Source organism: Camelus bactrianus, chromosome 2 (genome assembly GCF_048773025.1).
Source record: "Camelus bactrianus isolate YW-2024 breed Bactrian camel chromosome 2, ASM4877302v1, whole genome shotgun sequence".
In the NCBI taxonomy this organism is placed as follows: domain Eukaryota; kingdom Metazoa; phylum Chordata; class Mammalia; order Artiodactyla; family Camelidae; genus Camelus; species Camelus bactrianus.
Window position 1 is genome coordinate 15,306,625 of NC_133540.1, and position 21,284 is coordinate 15,327,908.

Sequence of the window (21,284 nt, forward strand, 5' to 3'; positions counted from 1 at the left end):
GCAGCTGCCTCTGGCCTTCGAACGCATCGCGCCCTTCTCCCAGGAGCAAGCTGACCTGGAGACGGGCATCCGGCTTCTTGGGCAACAGAGGACGCCCCCAGGATTGGCAGCGGGGAAGAGGAGAGCAAATTGACAGGCTCAGCGCTGCAGGTCTTCTACCCTCGCCGTCGCCACCCCCGGACCTTAAAGGCACCGCCAAGGACACCACTCCCCCAGCAGGTTGAATGGGACAGGTGTGTCTGGTGATCTGGGGGAGGAGAGGCCACTCCCACACCAGGCAATCGGGGAGACGGGAGCCAATCCACCAGCTCCCCAAGGCAGCCACCTACCCCCGCAGCAGCCACCTCTCTTGCCCCCTGACCTCACGGTGGCCTCCTCTAGGGAGCAGGCTGACCTGGAGATGGAAGTCCGGCGAACTTGGGACAACAGAGACCGCCCTCAGGGCAAACCATGGGGGGAAATGGGAGCAAATGGACCGGCTCCATGGGAAAACCTGCCGCTGCTGCCACCACCCCCAACGTACCACGCCCGCCTCCCGGGGTCAGGCCGACTAGGATACACGTGTCCCGTAACCCAGGGCAACAGAGACCGCCCCCAGGACAAGCCGCGGGGAAGATGGGAGCAAATGTGCCCGCTCCCCCGCTGCAGGCCCCCGACCCCCGCCACCCGTGCACCCTGACTACCCTGCCTCCCGCCCCCAGCAGGCAAAGTGGGACAGGGGTGTCCGGGGACCTGGCGCAGCAGATGCCGCCTGCAGGCCACGTGGCACTGACATTGGAGCTAATACACAAGCTACCCCGGGGCAGCCTCCCTATCCCCGCAGCCACCACCTAACCAGCCCCCTGACTGCACCGCACCCATCTCCCAGGTACAACCTCACCTGGAGTCGGAACGCAGGCAAATCTCCGGCGGCAGAGGTCGCCCTCAGGCCAGGCCGCGCGGGACAGAAGAAATGGAGCTACTCCCTGGAATGGACCCCCTCCCCCTGCAGCCGCCGCCGCCGCCTCCCAGGGGCAAGCTCACCTGGAGACCGGCGTCCCGCCTCTAAGCAGCAGAAGCTGCCACTGGCTCCGCCGCGGGGGAGAGCTGAGCGAACTGACCGGCTTCCGCGCGGCAGCCCCCCAACCCCGTGGGCCCCGCACATTAATGGCACCGTCCCCACTCAGCAAGCTGAGTGGGACAGGCGTGTACGGTGACCAGGGGCAGCAGAGGCCGCTCCCAGGCCCGGCAGCCGGGAGAAGGCAGCTATTCCACCAGTTCGCCAGAGGCAGCCGCGCTCCGCCCCCCTGTCGCTGCCGCTGCCCACTGACCTAACCGCCCCACCTCCCAGGAGCAAGCTTACCTGGAGTCCAACATCTGGCGAATCTCCAGCGGCCAAGGCCCCCCTAGGCCAGGCTGCAGGGAAGAGAAGAAATCGACCGGCTTGCCCGGGCAGCCTCCCACGCACCGCTGCCTCCGCCGCCCCAAACGATTGCACTAGCCTCCCGGGGTCAGGCTGACTGCGAGGATGTGCACTTGCCTTCTAATCCTGGCCACATGCCTGAGCACCTCCCTGCATCCCTACACTCCCTGCACCTCTGCACCCCTGCCACTATCTGCACTTCTGCACTGCCTGCACTTCTGCACCCCTGCACCCCCGCATCCCCTGAACTGCCTGCGCCCTCCACAGCCCCTGCACCCCTGTCACCAGTTACATTTTTGCACTGCCTACACTCCTGCACCCCTGCATGTCCCACACACCACCTCTTGGGCCTGTGGCAGAGTCTCTGCTGTTAGACCAATGCACAGGAACTCACATCTTTGCCAGTATATGATGCATCAGTGGACGTCTGGGGTTGGCTGCAGGAAGGTACATGTTCCCGGTCACTAGTTTGGGCCACTAGGGTGATCTCTCTGAGGTCACCAAGGGCGGGCTCAGAGATGCTGTTTTCCAGGAAGAGAGGAGTTGAAACAGGTCTTGAGGGCAGAGCTGTGCTCACCAGGCCGTCCACGCTTCATGTTTTACACAGGGCTTCAGAGAAGTGAAATGGATCCCGCCAAGTAAGACCGGCCTGCTGTACGCCCACCTCAGTCCTGGGCTCTGAGTCAGACCGACTGGCTCCCACCCTCACGGCCCAGTTTTGGTACCTGAATGGTCCCTTTGAGGCATCCCATCAGTTCTCAGGAAGAAGTCTGGCTGCTTCCACCCCATGGCCCTCCCTCCTGTGCTGGCCTCAGGAAGTTTCCTTATTTGGGGAAGAAGGCAGCCCACCCCCTACCCCACCCCTCACCATGCTCTCACCCAGGCTGCAGCTCTCTCTGCCCATCAGAGTCTGGAAAGCCATCCCTCTTCAGTTATGTCCCTTCTGAGATGGACTTGCTTCCACTCAATTCTAGGCGAGGATGCACCATGGAATGCACTGGGTAAGAGAACCAAAATAAATAATTTCTTCTGTGAGGTTTTCTGTTTATCTACTGGGATGGGCTGTGTGTAGTTTGCTACAGCTATTGGTGTGAGAGGCTAAAACAGCCTGTGTGTCCTTGTTTTCATCTCCCCGCTGTCTTTGGGTTTTCCCTTGACACTCCTGAGACATTTACTTCTTTTAGTTTTATTCCTGTTATTACACAGGGGACCTACTGACATGGAGGTAAGGTGTTGGGGGAGCAGGACAGAGCAGGGCATCTGTAGTCCTGTGATTAGTTCTCATTGAGCCTATGCCCTGAGCTGTGACCTCCACAAGTGTGTCTCTTTCCCCCCACCCCAATTTGGGTGAGACAGAAGGGATTTCCCTTCTCCCAGGTTGGTTAGGCTCTGGTAAAATAATTTCTCATTAAAAAAACAAACAAACAAAAAACAACTTCCCCAAATGAAACAGAATGTTTTGGGTATATTTCAATAGAGTTATTTTCTCCTTTCCAGGCAGGAAGCATGAGGAGTTATCCTCTGAGGCCTTCATTCTGAGAACAGGACACTGTCCTGGAGGTAAAATGCATGAAAAAGGGCAGGGGGACCCTCTGACTGGCCCCCTGGAGTTGTCACACTCGGACTTCCCCATGCTGAGACTTCCACTGGCCTCAGGGACCTGTTAAATCTGCCTGCCCTGGGGGTTGTTACAAAAGCGGGTTCTGCCCTGGGAGCTGTGACTCACCAAGCCTGCCTGGCTGCCTCTCTGTGTTGGGAGCAGATTTTCCCCTCATTTTTCTGGGATCTAAGAAGTACAGTGGGATTGCAGCTAGCTCAGCTCTGGTGTTGTTTTCAGGACAGAAGGAGCAATTTCTGAGCTCCACACGAGCTGGAACAAAGGCTGGAATCCTCCCCTCCTCTGCCTCCGTGCAATAAGTATCTGCGGTTCTAGCCGAGTTTCTGAAGATGTGGATTTAAACACACACATCCCAGCCCCTACAGGAGCACACAGTCCCATAAATCCCCCCAGTTTCCTCTGGTAACTACTAGGCTGATGGGGACACGGGTTTCGGTTCCACAGAGGCCTGACTGCACTACTTGCTCCGTGGCCTATTAACGTGGTTGCTCTGGGTCTTGTCTGAAGTGGCTTGCTTACCGCACCTGGTACATGGGAAACACAAAATAAGTTCTAGAAACTTCACTTTTTCTCCCTCCAGGGCCTTCAAACATAGAAAGTATTAAGTGAACTCAGACGGCCTAGTCACCGCAATGAGGTCCGTCCAGCCTGGCTCTCCTGAGTGATGGGCACTGACTTGCACCTTAACTCGGAACAGTAGGGGAACCGCCTTCTTCTAACTGGGCCTCTCCCCACACCGGGCACGCCCTCAGCTGAGACGGTGTCAACTCCCCCATTGAGGTGTGTGCTGGTGGCTTCAGTGTGACCTGGCCCTGCCGGGATATGAACCTGCAGTGAGTGAGGTGGAGGGTCGGGTGGAGAGGGATCCCTTCTGGGGTGGCAGGGGGCCCGGTAGCACCCAGCCCGGCCTGGTGCCTGGGGCTCCCTAACACCTCCTACAGCTCCTGGGTTGGCTCCGGTCCTGGCCAATCCATACACCCTCCCAGCATCTTCTCATTAAGTCCCTTTTTGCTTTTATCAGCGAGAGGTGGCTTCTGTTGCTTGTTCAGTGAAACAGTACATAGGGAAATCAGACTATTTCTAACATCAGTAAAATACCAACCTCAGTTATCTCGCCGGGCAGACCGTGCAGCACAAAGGCCTGCAGAGGGCTGTGCGAACGGCTTACGTGAAGGGTCCTCATCATCTGTCTTCAGAGATGCAGAAGCTGGTGGTTCAGGTAAAACCTCAGGGAGGGATTGAGGAATCCAAAGCTGGTTGGTTTCAAAGGCTAACTGGTCAGACCAGACCCCTGAGCTGTGGTCAGAAGCCTAGCTCAACATCACGCAGACTCAGCACCCTAAGTGCCAGGTGGGGGCGGTGGTGTTCCCTTTGCAGGCTCTCATTGGGGATTCACTGTAGTCCCTTAAATGCAGCAGAGATTCCAGCCCCCTTAGCCCCCACCCTGCGTGTTCCATGACACAAATCCCGGGAGTGTTTAATTTTCATCTTTGTTTAGGAGGATGAAGGAGGGGCAAGAGGAGACATAAATTCATACTGACTGACACAAGGTCACAGCCAGTACCTCCTCCTTGGAGAGATACGTGCTCCCAAAGTGGTGGCTGGGGGGCTGGGCGGAGACCCTCCACTGGTCCCAGAGGGACTCCCTCATCTGGCCACAACTGATGGGTTGGACAACAGATCCAGAGGGAGACAGAGCATCTTTCCTGGGAATTTGGAACTGACACACAGAAATCAAGTTCACCCATCTGGGGATTGGCGAGGGTGAGGGGCGGTGGTTGGAAGTCAAATGAAACCAGAGCATGAGAGAAAGTTAGAAGTGAAAGAGAGAGAGACAGAGAGACTGAGCTTGTGAGAGCAAATAGTCAGAAAGAAGGAAAACAATCTGGAGACAGAGGAATTCCAGCTCTTGACTGTCTAGTCTGTCCTAGCCCATCAACGACCCCGCGGGATGGTTAATAAAATTCCAGTTTTGCAGATAAGGATAAAGGCTGAAAGAGGTGGGGGCTGGGTTTGGGTGCACAGTTAATTCAAGTGCCGCTGGACCCCTCATTTCCCATTGCCTGAAGGCACTGTAATCCTCACTGGGACCCCTGCGGTCCCCTGACAGCCCAGCACCCTGATCAAATGGCCCCTGCGGGAGTGGGAACCCCTCTGAGCGTGAAGAGTTCCCTGAACCGAGATGCCATGCATCAGCAGGCTCCTGCACACCCCAGGTTAACATCTCCCCAGCTGTGCAGTCTCCCGACACACTTCCCTCCCTGCCAGGCACCCCTTCCTTACCACCGAGTGTACTGCAGGAATTCAGACACAGGGATGCCCAAAGCAACACGAGCCCACCGGCTATACAAACAGCAGACTCCCAGCCCCACCTGGGTTCCGAGGGGACAGTAGGCGTCCTCAGCTTCCATGTGTCTAAGATAATCTTCTTCAGCTGGAGGTTTTAGAGAAAAATAAAAGGTCCAAAACATAGTTCAGTGAGGAATTCCTCCAAGGACCTGACTCCAGAGACTACAACCAGGGGTCCCTACCCCCCGGACTTGGGGTGAAGGTGGATTATTGATCAGCACAACCTCCGGTGGCCCAGCTCCTCAACTTGGCTGCCCAGAGTGGGCTGGGGGAATGGGTAAAGCCAGGGCACTCAGGAAGAGCACAGAGGACCTGATCTCCCCTCTCCGCACTTGTAAACCCTTCCTCAAATCTCAAGGCATCTGACAGAGAGCAGCCACCACAATGAGATGCTCCCATCTCTTCACTCACTCCAGTCTGTTCACTTACGTGCTGAGCATCCACTGGGTCCCAGGACATGACACATAGGATGGCCGATGGGACAGGCTTGGTCCTTCCCCCTGGACCCTGTTCAATCTGATGGAAGAATGATCACTCATAAAGAGTTTCTCAAAATTATACAGAGACCAAAGACAAACTGCAGAGTGAACCAAATTTAAAAATATATATGAAGATCCCCCAGTCTCCCCGCCTAAAGTTAACAGCATAAAGCAAAAAGATCTTGCCTTTGATCACCAAGGAAGTTGTCACCCCCTCTCAGGTGGAAAGGACAGTTATTCTTTGAGCAGGACACAGAAGTGCTCCATCGGATTGGACCAGGGCATCTACAGTCATTCAGCAAATGTGTATAAGCTCCTACTACGTACGGGAATCTCCTAACTAGACCAATTCACAAGGTTCTCGGGCTTTATCAGTCAACAAAATAGACATGACTCCCCATCACTGGGGGCTCAGAGTTTTAGTAGAGGAAACAGGCAGCATGTTGGGGGTAGTAAGAGCTTGGAAATATTAAAAAAAAAAAAAAGAGTGATATGAGCAAACTCCGGTGATGGCGGTGGGGTGGGAGGCAGGCAGGAGGGAATAAGGCAATCCTGGCAGATCTCACGGAGTAATGAACTTGAAGCAGAATAGATCCGGAGGAAGAAGGAAGAGCCGGAGCCAGAGGCCCGCTGAGTGAGGGGGAGAGTGTGGGCAGAGAGGCAGAGCACGCCGGGTCCTGAGGCCTTTGTGACGACTTTGGCTCCTAATGAAATGATGACCCGTTTAGTGAGTTTTGAGGGGAGGGGTGATATAGTCCAACTTAAGCTTTTGTGTTTGTGTTTTTTTGTGGGAGGTAATTTATTTATTTTAATGAAGGTGCTGGGGATTGAACCCAGGATCTCTTTTTTTTTTTAACATTTTTTATTGATTTATAATCATTTTTGAACCCAGGATCTCTTGCATGCTAAGCATGCGCCCTACCACTGAACTAAACCCACCCCATCAATGTATGCTTTTGCAGGCTCCCTCTGACTCTGTGTGGATGAGAGATTGTAGGAAAGCAAAGATGGAAACAGGAGGCTATTGGTGTCCAGGAAGGGCTAATGGTGGCTCTTAGGAGGGCGGGGAGCAGGGAGCAGGTGGTTAAGAAGACAGAATACCCAGAATTTTCTAACAAGCTGGATTTGCTGTCTGTGTGTGTAAGAGAAAGACAGAAAGAACATTGTTCCAACATCTGGACCTGGACAATGGGAGGGATGTCCTCTCCATCCACAAGGGATGGGACAAGGTGGGGCTGAGCAGGTGGAAAGGGGCTGGTATCAGCTCAGATCTTCAATGTCATGGTTAAGGTGTGTATTACATATTGCCACAGAAATGCCTAATAGGTAGAGGAGTCTGTTTTCTTTTTCTTTTTAACATTTAAAAAATATAATTTAAATGTGTTAATTGTATTATGTGAATGATTTGGGAAGTTTGTTTCATGCCAAGGTATACGTTATATATAGCCAAATGGAAAATATATCAGAAAGGGGAGAAATGAGGGCTTTCACATAAACTGACTGTCCATAACGTAGGTAAAATTTCAATAAAACCAGTGTTCAGTGCAAAAACCTCATCTTGGTGTTACATAAAAATAAATGAAAAAGGACTATGTTAATGTATCATTATTTCATGTTACATAATAGCCCCAAACAAACACACTGTTTAACTATGAGGCTTGTAGAAATGCTATTCGCTTTTTTCACATAAATACAGAAATGCAGAAAGGTTCTAAGGTAGAATAAGCATCTTAGTGGAAATAATACAGATTTGAGCATTTTACATGATATATATATTTACTGATACAAAATTTGGAAAAGTAATTACATAGTAGAACATATGTATGAATGTGAAAGCAAGATTAATGAAAGAAAAAGAATGTGAGTCTCAGGGATAAAGGTCCAGATGGAAAGGGCAAATCAGGGAGTTTTGGAGAAATCGAGAAATTGATGGCATGCCAATTTCCAAGGCTGGGTTGCTTCCACCAAAGGAATAGCAGAGAGAGAGATGAGAGGCCCAGGAGCCAACACTGGGGCACACCCACAGTGTATGTTTGGGAAAAAGAGGAGACATTGGCAAAGGACCAGCCAGTAGACCAAAAGCAGAAAACAGACAGAGCGATGGGCTGGAGTTTAAGTGAAGCAGGAACACTGGGGAGGAGGGATGGAAGAGCTGGGTCAAATGCTGCCGAGGGTCTACGCATGATGAGGACTGAAAATTGACCGCTATATTTAGCAACGTGTGGTCACTGATGGCCATGACAGGGCAGTTTCCATAGAGCGAGGGATCAGGGGAAGAGCCAGAGTGGGTGTAAAATGGGATGGCTCAAGAGAAGATGCAGACAGTGAGTTTAAACAACTCCTTAAAGATTTGCTGCAAAGACACAGGGTGGCAATTGGTGGGGGTGAATTAGGGTCAAGGAGTGCTGTTTGTTTCTTTTAAGAAGATGGACGTTTATATACTGATGGGAGCCAACTAGCAGGAGAACAAAATAGTTGAGGTAGTGAAAGAGAGGATGGTTTTGGGAGTGACAACCCAGAGAAAATGGGAGGGATGGGGCCCTGGGGACTTTTCGAGGAATTGGCTTTCGATGTCACCTGTAATAAGAGGTGGGGCACCGAGAGTGAGGTCACAGACAACACTAGGTGAGCGGATGTGCTGGGAGTTGCTTGTGAAACTTCTCTTCTGTTGGCTTGTTTGCTTGTTCAAAGTAGAAAAGTAACCTTACCAGCTGAGGGATGAGGAGGAAGAAAGAGTTACTGGAGCCATGAGAAGAAGATAAGAAAGAGCCTTCCAGGGAGAATGGGACAGTGAAAAGAGCAGGGGGAGATGGGGGAGTGCGCTCCCAGAAAGTTACATTTTCTCTTTGACGTCCCCAAATGTGTGATGTGTGATTACACTTCCTGCTGTCTACGAAATTAAAATTAAGTATGGTTCAGAGGAAATGCCATTTCATTCTAAGAGGCTACCTGTTTCTCAGGAATGGCCATCTTAAACTGCAAATATTACAAAAAATGTTGAAAAGATGTACCTGTGTACCTAAAATCCCCTATTTTCTATTAATCTGGTTACTATTTAATTCCCCTATCAATAACTCATAACCAATACTGCCATGATGGAGGTACACTGATGCTTAAAAGGAAATGAGATCTGTATCCTTTTCCTAAATTCCATGGCTTCCTTAATATACAGTTCCCCTTGGAATTTAGGAATGTCTGGTATAAGAAGTGAGAAACAGTTTGAGAAAATCCCGGCTCAGAATTACACAGCACAACCGCATCTCAGAAGTATATACAGCCGTAAAGGATTTTAGAAGCAAAACTCCGTAACTACTCTTAAAGACTTTTGCAAACCTGGGCCTGCCCAGATGTTTCCAAACTGGAAAGGGACTCCAATCACTTGCCTGGTACCGGACCAGAGGCTGGCCAGCCTTTTCTGTAAAAGCGAGAGAGTAAATATTTTCAGTTTTGCAGATCATTTTGTTGTAACCATGCAGGTCTGCAATAAGAAAGCTAAGAGCACTGGGAGACAGGAAACAAATGGGCATGCCCTCACCCTCCCTTCCACTCAGGGCAGCTTCTCTGTGGTGGGCAGTTTTGCCACAATAACTTGTTTCTTTGTTTCCATTGGTTTCTTTTTTTCCACCTTACTGCTCAAGCTCAGAAATTCAGGTGGTCCTGGTCCTTCAGCATCCATGCAGAGAGAAGGCTGAGTGGGGTTGGGAACCCCACCTGATGGAGAAGAGAGATTGCTGGGAGGGACACTACGGTGGCCACCATGACACGAGACAATCACACCTTCTGGGGTGAAAGGGAATGAAGACAAGGGAGGGACAGAGCAGTGGGACCCCTAGGTCGCCTTCCAGGCTTTCTCTCCCTCCACAGCCACCCTGGGTGCCTGGGGGGTGTTGGGATTCAGCTACGGATATTAGGCTGAAGGGACTCAATATAAAGGCCCATCCAGCTCCTCACTAGGTTCCAAACGCAGCCCCTCAAATTCCACCCTCTGAGTTTCTGGAACTCAGCTGGAAGAATAAATGAGCAGGCCAGATCCAGAGCCCAAGCCAAACACGACGGTGGTCACGTGGGGTTGTAACCCCATGCTCAGTGGTAGGGGACGCCTTGCAAATCTGCAGAAATCCCTGTTCCACCTCATTCCTGGGGGAAACCCCAGATCTCCTTCTGCTCTGTCTGTTCTTCTCTTGATGCTATTGTCCTGGATGGATGCAGAGTCTTTGAACCTGGCCCTCCAAACGTACATAAGCAGCCTGTTCGATAAAACAAATTATGCACTTTTTCACATTTGCCAGTTTTTTGATTCCAGAAATTTTGCGGGACTCATTCTCACAGTCTCCTGTGCCCCCACCACTTGGTGGCCCTCTGCTCATGGAAACACCATTTCCCACAACTGCACCGTGCCTCCCAGCTGGTCATAGGGGAGTGACCCACAAAGACACAGGTGTTTGTGAGGATCCTGTCCCCCAGCAGAAAGCCTACTCCTGGAGCCACGGACAGGGATCTGGCCTCCTGAGCCGCTCAGCTCTAATTCAAAGCCTAAACTGGGGGCCCCGAACATTGCTGAATGATTTTCTGAGTCACCTGGACTGGAGGGGCCTGATTTTTCTTTCCAGGAATGGATGTAGTGCAGCCTCCATTTTCAGGGCTGATATTGACGATGGATCTAGTTCCCCCCACTGCACCGCAGGAAGGAGGGGCCCTTCCATCCCACAGCTTGGAAACCCAGCCCAGGTAAGTTCTGAAGCAGTGTATTGCTGCCAGGTCCAGTATCCCTGCAGAGTGGCCTCTGTCCCTGAATGAGCCCCTTACCTGGGCCTTTCCTGCCCCGACACAACCACACCCCAGTCTGTGCCAGAGATCTGGGGCTCTGTGTGTCCAGGGCACACAGTTGGGACCTGAGCCAGGTGTCCCCTGGGCCTCAAGGGGGAGAGGTCTGCCTCTGCATCAGGGGAAGGTGATCCCTCATGGCTGGCAGGACGCTCTCAATATGGACCTCCAGGCGCCCAGGGAGCAGTTTCCCTGCAGGTGTTAGAAGCCATCATGAGGATGGCAGCCCCCTCTTTGTGCAGACCATCCCGCAGTGCTGGGCCCACGTGCTGACCACAGAAAACTACATGTCCCCAGGTTACCCCAGGCAACCTCACAAATTCGTCACTTGTTGACCTAGGTACCACGGGCACATTGGCCATCCCATGAGGGTGGTCCTTGCAGGCATGGACTCCAGGTGCTCCCGTTAAGAAATCCCCCTGGGTTTCTGTGGTCACAGAGCCCACACCAGAAGATTCTAGTCCTGCAGTGACCACCACAGCAGTCACCTCCCCTGTGCATGTCCAGGAACAAATGACAGCAATTTATTGCCAGGAATCCTGATGAACAAGGGGGTGGGATTCCATACTAATTTTAGGATCCTGGTAACTCACTCTGCACCCCAAAAAGCATCCATGAGAAATGTGTTTATTGGGATATCTGTGCCCCTAGAAGAGCTGTTCCTCAGGGCTCCTGGGACCCTCCAGCCCCTCTCAAGGTTCTCAGAGCTTGGGTCTAAATTTCTATCTCCCTCCTTTGGTGTACAGCCACCTGTGTCTCGTGATCACAGGTCACTTTATTGCATGACTTGGCATGTTCTTAGTTCTCGTCCTCCACCCCTGCACTAGACTCCCACGATGTTCCCACTGACCCTTGGCTCCCTGGGTGGGTCAGGGGGCCCTAAGTCTGCACCCTTCACTCTCCTCCTCTACCCCCAACTCTGAGGCCACCACCCCTAGGTGGACTGGAAGGTGTTTGTAAATGAGTCTTACACAAGGACATTACTGGAGAAAGCAGGGCTCCACCCCCGGAAAGCACACCTGCTCCCTTCTCTGATGAGGACCCCACAGCCCCACATTGCCTCCAGGGGTCTACTCAGCACACAGTCCCCCAGTTCTGGGCAAGGCGTCTCCCTGGAATCCTTGCTTCCAGGCAGAGTCTCTCTGTCCTTCTGAGTTTAGAGTTGTTCCCATGTTCCTGAGCACCAAGGTGCCCAGCACATACCCTTCACTGACCTGGAGAGACAAGGAAGATATGTGGCCACAGGTATCACAGGACACACCTGCTGGGACCCCAGGCCAAAGGGCCATCCTTCTGCCTTCTCAGGTGTGGATCCCGTGGTACCTTTTTGCAGGGGGCCCAAATGGGGAGTGGGGCCCAAAGCAGTTCATGGGGCTCTCTGGGCAGGGAAGACTTGGGCCAGGCAGCCTTGCCTGGTTTCCCTCCTGGGGCACTCTCAAAACTCCTGCTCCTCTGGCTGTGGCTGGAGGCCCCCCAAACTTCAGGGCGGGGCCCTTTCTCTCAGCCTCCACTGCCTCCAAAGCCACGCTGGAGCTGGCATGGGGAAAGAGCTTTCTTGCCCTCTTGTGGCCAAGCTGCCAGAGGTGGATGCTGCGGGGAACTGGAAAGAGTTAGCAGTTGCTCAGATGTGAGTGGTTAGGCAATTTGACACCCTGTCAACTAGCCTTAAACATTGGAAAGAGGGCTTTCCCGGGAAAGCTGGAAGTTACTTTCAGTAATTTGTTTAAAGATTTCTTTTTTTTTTCCCTTAAAGACTCATAAAACCTCTCCCAGGTCATTCCTGGTATGGACCATTATCCAGGGATCAATCGGGAAATGCAGGAGGAGAGGGGTGGGGGTTGGGGAGAGGGTAGGTGAGATCAGAGCCCACAGAGAGGAGATGCCCCTCCCAGGAGCCACAAACTGGGCAGTGGCTGCTGGCATCCAGCTCTCCTGTTCTCAGGCCCATTTCATCTGTGGGGTGTTTCCAAAAGAAACAATGGTGGAAGGGCCATGGAGGACCCCTAGACCTCCCAGAATAGACAGGGGGAGCAGAGTCACCATGCTGGCCCAGAGCTTGGAGACAGACCTGCAGTGGAGACCACAGGTCTTCTGAGAAGCCAGTTTCGAAATAAAGGAAGTATGCGCTGGAATACTCATTTCGAGCAATTGCTTCATCATAGACATGTAATTTACATAGTTCTTCTCACCACGAAACTGTGTTCCCAACACGCTACATGAATGACGGCTTCAACACACATTCATTTCTGAGATGTGAACAAGTGTAGAGCCGCTCTTTCGTCCAGCATAATGGGCATGGTTACACCTAGGAAAGCTTACCAAGATTTCTCAGCAACAGCCAATTTCGAAATAAAGGCAGTGTGCGCAGGAAAAGCCGGTTGGAGTGAGGGCTTCCCCATACACATGTAAGATATATAGTTCCCCTCACCATGAAACGCTGTTCCCAACATGCTACATGCATGAAGGTTTTGACACACATTCAGTTCTAAGAAGTTAGCATGTGGAGAGCCGCTCTTTCATTCAGCATAAAAGGCCTGGTTACACCCAGGAAGATTTACTCAGATGTCTCAGCTGGTTCCTTCACCCAGATTCAAAATAAAGGCCGTTTTTGCTGGGAAAGCCTGTTGGAGCGTGTTCAGAGCTGTTTCGGGCTCTGTCCCAGCTGGAGGGTGCAAACCCCAACCTCCAGAATGAGGGACAAGGACCCCACCGGCCAGGTGGTGTTGCCTTTGCTGGGGAACAGTGATCTTTGGGTTAGATATTTTGCAGCTCTCTCTAAAACCTGTTTTGACTTAAGTTTGCATCCTAGTCACCAGTTTCAGGGCAACAGAAAAAGCATATCCTACATCCCTTTGCACTGAAATCTTCCCAAAAGAGCAAATATTTGCCCATGAAAATACCAGCTGCTCTTCTAAGGCCCCCTAAATACCCAGCAGTGTGGCCGGTGCACTCTTGATCAGGAACAGGATGAGAGGGACCAGCGGTCTTCCAGCAGGCTTGGCCTGGTGTGGCAGCTGCGCTGTGGGTCCGTGGTGGGAGGGCCATGCAGGGAATCCTGTTTGAGGGGCCTCTGTGCACGTCTGCATTATGCTCTGAGGTTTCATACAAAGCTCCAGGCATCCTAACTGGTCAGATACAGCCCCCACCCTCAGGCTGGAACCACCAGGACCTCAGTACCTGTAACAGGGACGGTGCCCAGTGTGGGGAGAGGTCATGGGACACTCCGGGGGCAGGGGTAGTGGTGCTGGGGAAGGCAGGGTGTGCAGTGAATGGTGGAGGGAGCAGGGTCCCTTGCTTGGTGGTGAGAGTTCTTGGGGGAGACCACAGAGCATGGCACACACAATCCCCACCCCATACCCCAAATTCCTAGCCCCGCCAACACAGGGGCTTCTCTGAACACTCTCACCGTGGCTAGCCTGTAAGACCGCACCTAACCCGGCATCTGGCACCCCTGCCCTATCTCCCCTCTTAGGACAGATCCCGTCTCCTTGGAAACTGCCCAGCAGCGTGAATTCAAGGCCGGCAGCGGGCCTGGCGGATCTGCACTTCAGGTGCCCTTCCTAGCCAGCGGTTTGTGCCTTGGCTCAGTCCTCTATCTTGCCCAACGGCAGCCTGGGTCCACGTCCGGTGCAAGGGGAGGCCGCGGAGCCCAGGCTGAGCCACACACACGGACAGGTGAGGGTGCCCCCGCCCAGCTGCCCCACCGCCCCGCAGCCCCGCCCACTGGTGGCAGCACCGCCCCAGCATCCGGCCGGCGCCATCTGCAGGTGACGACGTCTGCTCGGCACCGCCCGCCCAGGCCCCGCCCAGCTGCCCCATAAGCCTCCCCCCAGCCCCCGTCCTGGCCGAGCCCTGGCTCCCATTGGCTCCGCAATTTCTGCCCTCTCACGTCTAGCCTCGGGAGGACACAGACGCAAGCGCTAGAGGAGGGCCCCGCGGCGTTGCCATGGCTACATGCGCCGCGCTCTGCGCGGGCCGGTGTGAGCTTCTGGGGCGGGCAGCGGGCTCCGGAATTGTGCAGCTACCCGGGACCATGGCGGTGCTTGCTGCTGGGGCTGGCGGCTTGCTCGCCTGGGCGACTAGTTCTGGCCTGGTCAGTCGGCGGCCGACATCCTGTCTGGGGCGGCGTCCCACAGACAGTAAACGTACGGCCGAGCCGTTGGCGGAGCCAGTGGACATGGACCGGGGTGGGATCCGGGTTGGTGTGGCTGCCGGGGAGGCGCTGTGGTGCCAGGGAGCGGGTTGGGGCGGGGAGGACAGGGCTGGAGCACAGCCTCGGGCTTTCCTCCCCCTCAGGCCTTGGGGCTGGGACCGCGAGTCCGGGTAGCCCTGCTTGGCCGCGGCCTCCCAGAACCCCCGGGAAGGGCAGGCGGAGGACCTGACTTTTATGAAGCGGGGCCTTATCCGGGTTTTGAAGAGCCCCAGAATCAGATGTTGGAATGGGGTGGTTTATCAGCCTTGTTTATCTGCAGGGAAATTTCAGTTCCATCCAGATGTTGGCTCCTTCGGTAAAACTCAGGAATAAGACAAGGGTCATTGCCGATTAGCAGTTATCTAGGGCTTGACTCAAAATAGACTGTGCGGGGTGTAGGGATGGTAGATGGGCCTTCCCTCTCAAAGTTGGCAGTCTTCTGGGATTAGAGGCCCCAGTTGAGGATTACATCTTCATCTGCGGTAATGGAGGTTGTGGGAACATTAACACAGAGAAGGGAGGAGTGTGGCTGCGATAACTCATTAAAGAAGCCAGGACCCTTGCCTGGCTCTTGTGTAGGAGAGTCTCGCCTAGGGTAGGGCAGCAGTTATCAAAGTGTGTCTGAGGCCCCTGAGATGCAAGACTATTTTCATAGAAACGCCGGTATGTCACCTGCCTTTTGCACACTCTTGCACTCCCGAGTTTCCTGTGGGGATTTCCAGGGGAAACCTGGTCTGTGATATCACAAAACAGGGAATTTAGAGGCAGATAGAATTCAGAACTCACCAGTCCAAAAGAGTTTTGCAGAAATTAAAATTACTGCTCTTCTTCTCATTAATGATTTTTGTTTAGAAAAATATACTTATTTTTTGCTTAAGAGTATTAATGGTAACATGTAGTAGGTTGTTATTATTTTTAAGTGAAATCATAAGCATTTTTTAAAGTTCTTATTTAAGTTCTAACACAGGAACTATTGATAGATTTAACCCACATAAACAGCAGCCTTTTGGAGTCCTCAGTAATTAAGAGTGTACAGGGGTCTGTAGGCCAAGAAGCTTGAGAGCCCCTGGAGAACGTGTGCTCAGGTACTAGTCAGGTACTTAGCGTTGTTAGACAGATGCCAAGATGTCTTCTGCATGTGCTCCCGGACTCGAAGTAATTGGCCACATGGAGACGGGTGGGCAGTGCCTCCACTATACAAACCAGAAGCTGGTGAACGTGTCTTGAGTTTAGGCCATGTGCTGTGCAGGGATTCCCATTGTATCTGTTCTATCTAAGCCGGGATTCCTGTGCAGAGGCTTGGCCCTGAAGGCCCGCTCTCCTTTGCTCCCTGCCAGATACCTTCTGTGTGACGTCAACCCTCCAGAGGGCTTCAGCCTCCATAGGAGCGTCTGTATCCACATCGCCTTCCTCCTGAAGACCCTGCTGAAAATGGAGGAATCGGTGCTGGTGATACCCCCTTGGGGCCGCCTCTACCATTGGCAGAGCCTGGACATCCACCAGGTCCGGATTCCCTGGTCTGACTTTTTTGATCTCTCAAGTCTCAACAGAAACATCCCTGACACTGAGTACCAACCGTTCATTGCAGGGGAGATGGTGATCGTTTAACTGGGGCCAGACGGTTGTTGTTCTGGTTCTGATGTGAACATCAGGCCATCTTGCTTCGGGCTTGTCGGTCTGCTAAGGGGTCCTGCTCATGTTTCCCGCACTGCAGGTGAATTTGGTCTTTCCATAGTTTTTCTCAGGAAATAGATCTGAAGTGTATGAGATATGTGTTCCCTCCGCTCTGAAAATCCTGGCCTCCTGGTGAGATGGAGCGGTGACAAGAAGGCCACTGCCACACAGGCCTTGTCTAAGGAGGACTCGCTCCCTGGGCAGTAAGGGCCATTCTTACCTGAAGGAAAACACGATGTGTGTGTAGTATGGGCCACGTGCTGGAGAAGGTATGTAACCTCTCATTCAGTATAATTTGGTCCTGCTCAAGCTTCCCATTTTACTTTCCGTAAGAGGTAAGAGGAAGATTTTCTTTGAATAAAGGTATTTAGAAATTATCTTTTTCTTTAATTGAAATATGGTTGATTTACAATGTTTTGTTAGTTTCAGATATACAGCTGTTTTGTTAGTTTCAGGTATACAGCATAGTGATTCAGTTGTACATATACATAGTCTATTCTTTTTCAGGTTCTTTTCCATTAAAGGTTGCAAGATACTGAATATTTTCCCCTGTGTTCTGCAGTGAATCTTTGTTGTTTGTCTATTTTACATATAGTAGTTTGTAATTGTTAATCCCAAACTCCTAAGTTAGTTTTCTAAGTCTGTGAGTGTGTTTTTGTTTTGTAAATAAGTTCATTTGTATCATTTTTAAAAATTCCACATACAAGTGATATCATATGATACTTGTCTTTCTCTGTCTGAGTTATTTCACTTTAGTGTGATAATCTCCAGGTCCATCCATGTTGATGTAAATGTCATTATTTCCTTCTTTGTTATGACTGAGTAATATTCTTCTATATCTAAATTCTACATCTTTATCCAATCATCTGTCTGTGGGTGTTTAGTTTGTTTCTATGTCTTGGCCATTGTAAGCAATGCTGCTGTGAACATTGGGGTGCAGGTATATTTTGGAATTAAGGCTCCCTCTGGATATATGCCCAGGAATGGGATTGCTGGATCAAATGATAAGTCTTTTTTTAGTCTTTTGAGGACTCACCATACTGTTTTCCACAGTGGCTGCACCAAACTACATTCCCACCAACAATGTAGGAGGGTTCCCTTTTCTCCACAGCCTCCCCAGCATTTGTGGTTTGTGGATGTTTGAATGGTGGCCATTCTGACTAGTGTGAGATGATAACTTATTGTAGTTTTGATTTGCATTTCTCTGATAATTAGCAATATTGAACCTTTTTTTCATATTCCTATTGGCCATTTGTATATCTTCATTGGAGAATTGCTTGTTTAGTTGTTCTGCCCATTTTTGGACTGGGTTGTTTATTTTTTTTTCTTATTAAGTTGTATGAACTATTTATATAGTCTAGAATTTAAGCCATGTTCAGTCTCATCTTTTGCAAAAATTTTCTCCCATTCCATAGGTTGTCTTTTTGTTTTGCTTATGGTTTCTGTTGCTGTGAAAAAGCTGATAAGTGTAATTAGGTCCCATTTGTTTATTTTGTATTTTATTTCTGTTGCTTGGGTGTATTGCCCTAGGAAAACATTGGTGAGATATATATCAAATAATATTTTGCCTAAGTTTTCTTCTGAGAGATTTATAGCGTCTTGTCTAATGTTTAAATCTTTAAGCAATTTTGAGCTTGTTTCTTTTTTTTTTTTTTTTGCGACTCTATTGTATGCTTTCGATTTGTGGTTATCTTTTTTTTCAAGTATATCAAATCATTACTATATCTATTTCCTTTAGACTGATAATCACGTAGGCTCCAACACATCCTAAGAATAATGAGAAAAAAAAAAGAAAGAAAGAGAAAAAAATCTATCTTTTCATGCTACCGTCTCCCATTACCACCTTTTTGTATTTTGATGTACTTTTTCTTTTTTCCATCTTCATGTTTATTGTCTTGTAACTCGTTATTGCATTTCCAACTATGGTTTCCCGTTTGTATAGCATCCTGCTTTCTTTCTGTTTAGAATAGAAACTTTTAATGTCTCGGTTTGGTTCAATAATGCTGAATTATCTCCCCACTCCCCTCCCCCACTGTGTCTCTGAATCCTCAGTGCAGGGAAGCCAAACCATCCTTGCCTTCATCGGTTCTGGGAAAGCAATCTTCAGAGTGGGAAAGAAAACATTGAAAAATAATATTCTGTGTGTTGCTTTCTACCCTTGCCCAGAGAGTGAGAATCACCTCTGAAGGCGGAGGAAGAAAGTTGGAGGTGCGGGGCACAAAGTCTTTTGTCCTTTTGCTACTGAAAAAATGATTGCTTTTGTAATTAGTGATGATGCCCTTTAAATTGGTGAGATCGAAATTCTACAGCTTCAGCGCCTGTGAATAACCAGCCGGGAGAAAGCTCTCAAGGGCCCCTGCAGTGGGAAAGGCAGCCCCTCTGAGCACCTGTTGTTCTGTATTCTTCCTGACTCCACATGGGTTTGCTATGCACCGCACCGTGCAGGACGATGCAGTTACCCGAGGTGGAGGACGGGGAGACCCCTGCTGGGTGGAGAGCCACAGGAGCCCACATTTGAAGGACAAAGTGAAGAGTAGTGGGGCGGGCATAGGAGGAGAGGATGGTTGAGACCCAGGATGGTGTCCTGGAGTCCAGCAGGCGAGGCTGGCGGGGCAGATGGGGCCCTGGGGCATGGGCAGTCCTTGAGGGATCTGAAGCAAAGATATGAACCAAGAGACTGGATTCGTGTGGGTGAACAGCGCCCCCTGGAGTCCGCGGGGCAGTGCAGCAAGCCCAGGAGGAGCGGGCAGTTCCCCAGAGTTGGGTTGACAGGTCACAACCAATTCACTGGGGACCGAGAGGTACCGAGATATTGTTAACTTTTTGTCCCTCTTCCAGGAAAAAAGCTGCTTCCTGTTGAATAGCCTGTGTCGTTAGTGAGAATTAAAGACATGAAGCAACATTTCCTCAAAAGTCATCCATTGTGTAGTTGTTAGTTAATAAGGGTCAAATGCAGACTTGAATAGACTAAATCAAACATTCATCATCGGATTTTAAAATCCTTTAAAATAAAAATTCTTGCTGTCTTTGTTCTTCATTTCAGGGTTCACTTGGTGATAATAATAGTAAACAAAGCAACAGCAAACCCTTAGAGAACTCTGTCCTGCTGTTCCAGGAACTCTGTGTTCACGACAACCCAATGAGGTGGCACTTTACAGGAAGGACAGTCATTAATCACACAGCTGGTAAATGGCAGACCTGGGACTTGAACCCAAGCTGTCTGGCCCCAGAGCCCCCTCTCAGGCCTTTCACTGCAGCTCATCACTTGGCATGCCCGACACAGGCCAGCATTAAGGAGCAGCGTGACCTTGGCCAAGGCTGCTTCACCGCTTGGTCTCTGTTTCCTCATCTGTAGAATGGGGGTGTGGGAAGTGAATTCTGTGAGCTCAGTGGTCACTTCCTCCAGCTCTGCTATTCTACTGCTTTAAGTTAATATATTAAGTATCTGAGCCTCTGAATGGGCCACCCTGTATCTTTGCTAGGACCTGGGTTACGGAGAAAAGTAAGATCAGCCTGCTTCTCCAAGGAGCCTGTCTCCCTCCACGGGAAACAGCTGCAAGGCCCAGGTTCCCTCGCTGGCGGACGGGGGCTGGGCAGGAAAGTCTGATAGAAGATGGAGGCAGAGCCCCTCCGAGAACAGTGTTGGCCACACAGCTCTCAGGAACGGGAGCGTCTGTCCAGGCTGCTGAGAGGGGTGTCCTCGTGAGGCCAGCAGCCCCCCCCAAATTAAGCCCTCAGGACAAAGATCCAGCCAGCCCTGTAGTGTCACCATAGAGCCAGTCCATCCTCATCACTGTGCCCCTGTGCTACTTTGTCCTGGGGCCTCTCTTTCCCCTACACCCAGAAGACTCTTCTCCCTCTCTTCTCTGAGTGTCCCCTCACTTCACCCGTGGTCCCTCCTTCCTGGCCCACCATCTCTGTAGTTGACACTTTGCCCCCTCACACCCCCCGTTTGATAAGGAGCCTGGGTTTGCCTCCTTGTGCTCACTTTCCCCTTTCAGATGATTGCTCCTACTCTCCTGGGAGCACCTGGAAAACCCAGGTCCATTCCTAGCAGTGCCTGCCACCCTGGCCTCCCTGCTCATCTGCCTCAGTCAGGAGAACCTGGACCACCAGCTCTGTATTGCCTCGCCTCCTACCATCAAGACGTCAAAGTTCATTCTCCCTCCACCACCCAGTATGTTCATTTTAGGGTCTTCTTCACCGTCAGCCTGAGCCAGCCACCCCCCATTCACCCTACCCACGGGCTCATACCCGGGTGTGTCTCCACCCCAGGTCCAGCCTCTCTCTTTTAAGTGCCCACCTCTAGCCATCCAGCTGCTTCTCCACCAGCCTCCTTGGCCCTCATTCACCCTCACTAAGGCATCATGCACTGACTCCTCTGCTTTCCTGCCTGTCCACGTTCCTCTTACTTCCACTTCCCCACCTTCCAGCTCTGCATCCACAGTCAGCACTCTCTTTATGACAGACAAAACGCCCTTGAGCCTTGACCTTTACAGTTCCTCACCAGGCCGACTTCCATCTCGGTTCACCCAGCTCTATTTGTTCTGAGCCTGCAGGCAGCAGGCTCTCCCAGCACAGGTTTCTAAGACTACAAATCAATGCCCACCGTGTTGCCACTGCCAGGCAATCCTCCAGGATTTCTCTAGTGAGCACATTTCCCCACTTATCACTCAGTGGTGTCAACATTCTCTGCTCTCTGCACATCTCTAAGCTTCCCTCTGTCTCTTCCCTGACTCCCAGCAG

At 51.2% G+C, this 21,284-nt stretch overlaps 2 long non-coding RNA genes across 2 annotated transcripts; one reads left to right on the top strand and one right to left on the bottom strand.

Annotated features, from left to right (window-relative positions):
- Positions 1 to 2,106: 2,106 nt before the first annotated feature.
- Positions 2,107 to 5,433, bottom strand: LOC141579318 (uncharacterized). The gene is made up of 3 exons (XR_012510465.1): positions 5,304 to 5,433; positions 4,123 to 4,246; positions 2,107 to 2,399 (listed from the first exon to the last, which is right to left on the bottom strand). It is a non-coding gene; the product is annotated as an uncharacterized LOC141579318 (long non-coding RNA).
- Positions 5,434 to 14,492: 9,059 nt separating this feature from the next.
- Positions 14,493 to 17,260, top strand: LOC141579565 (uncharacterized). Its single transcript, XR_012511160.1, has 2 exons — positions 14,493 to 14,817; positions 16,202 to 17,260. It is a non-coding gene; the product is annotated as an uncharacterized LOC141579565 (long non-coding RNA).
- The last annotated feature ends 4,024 nt before the right edge of the window (positions 17,261 to 21,284 follow it).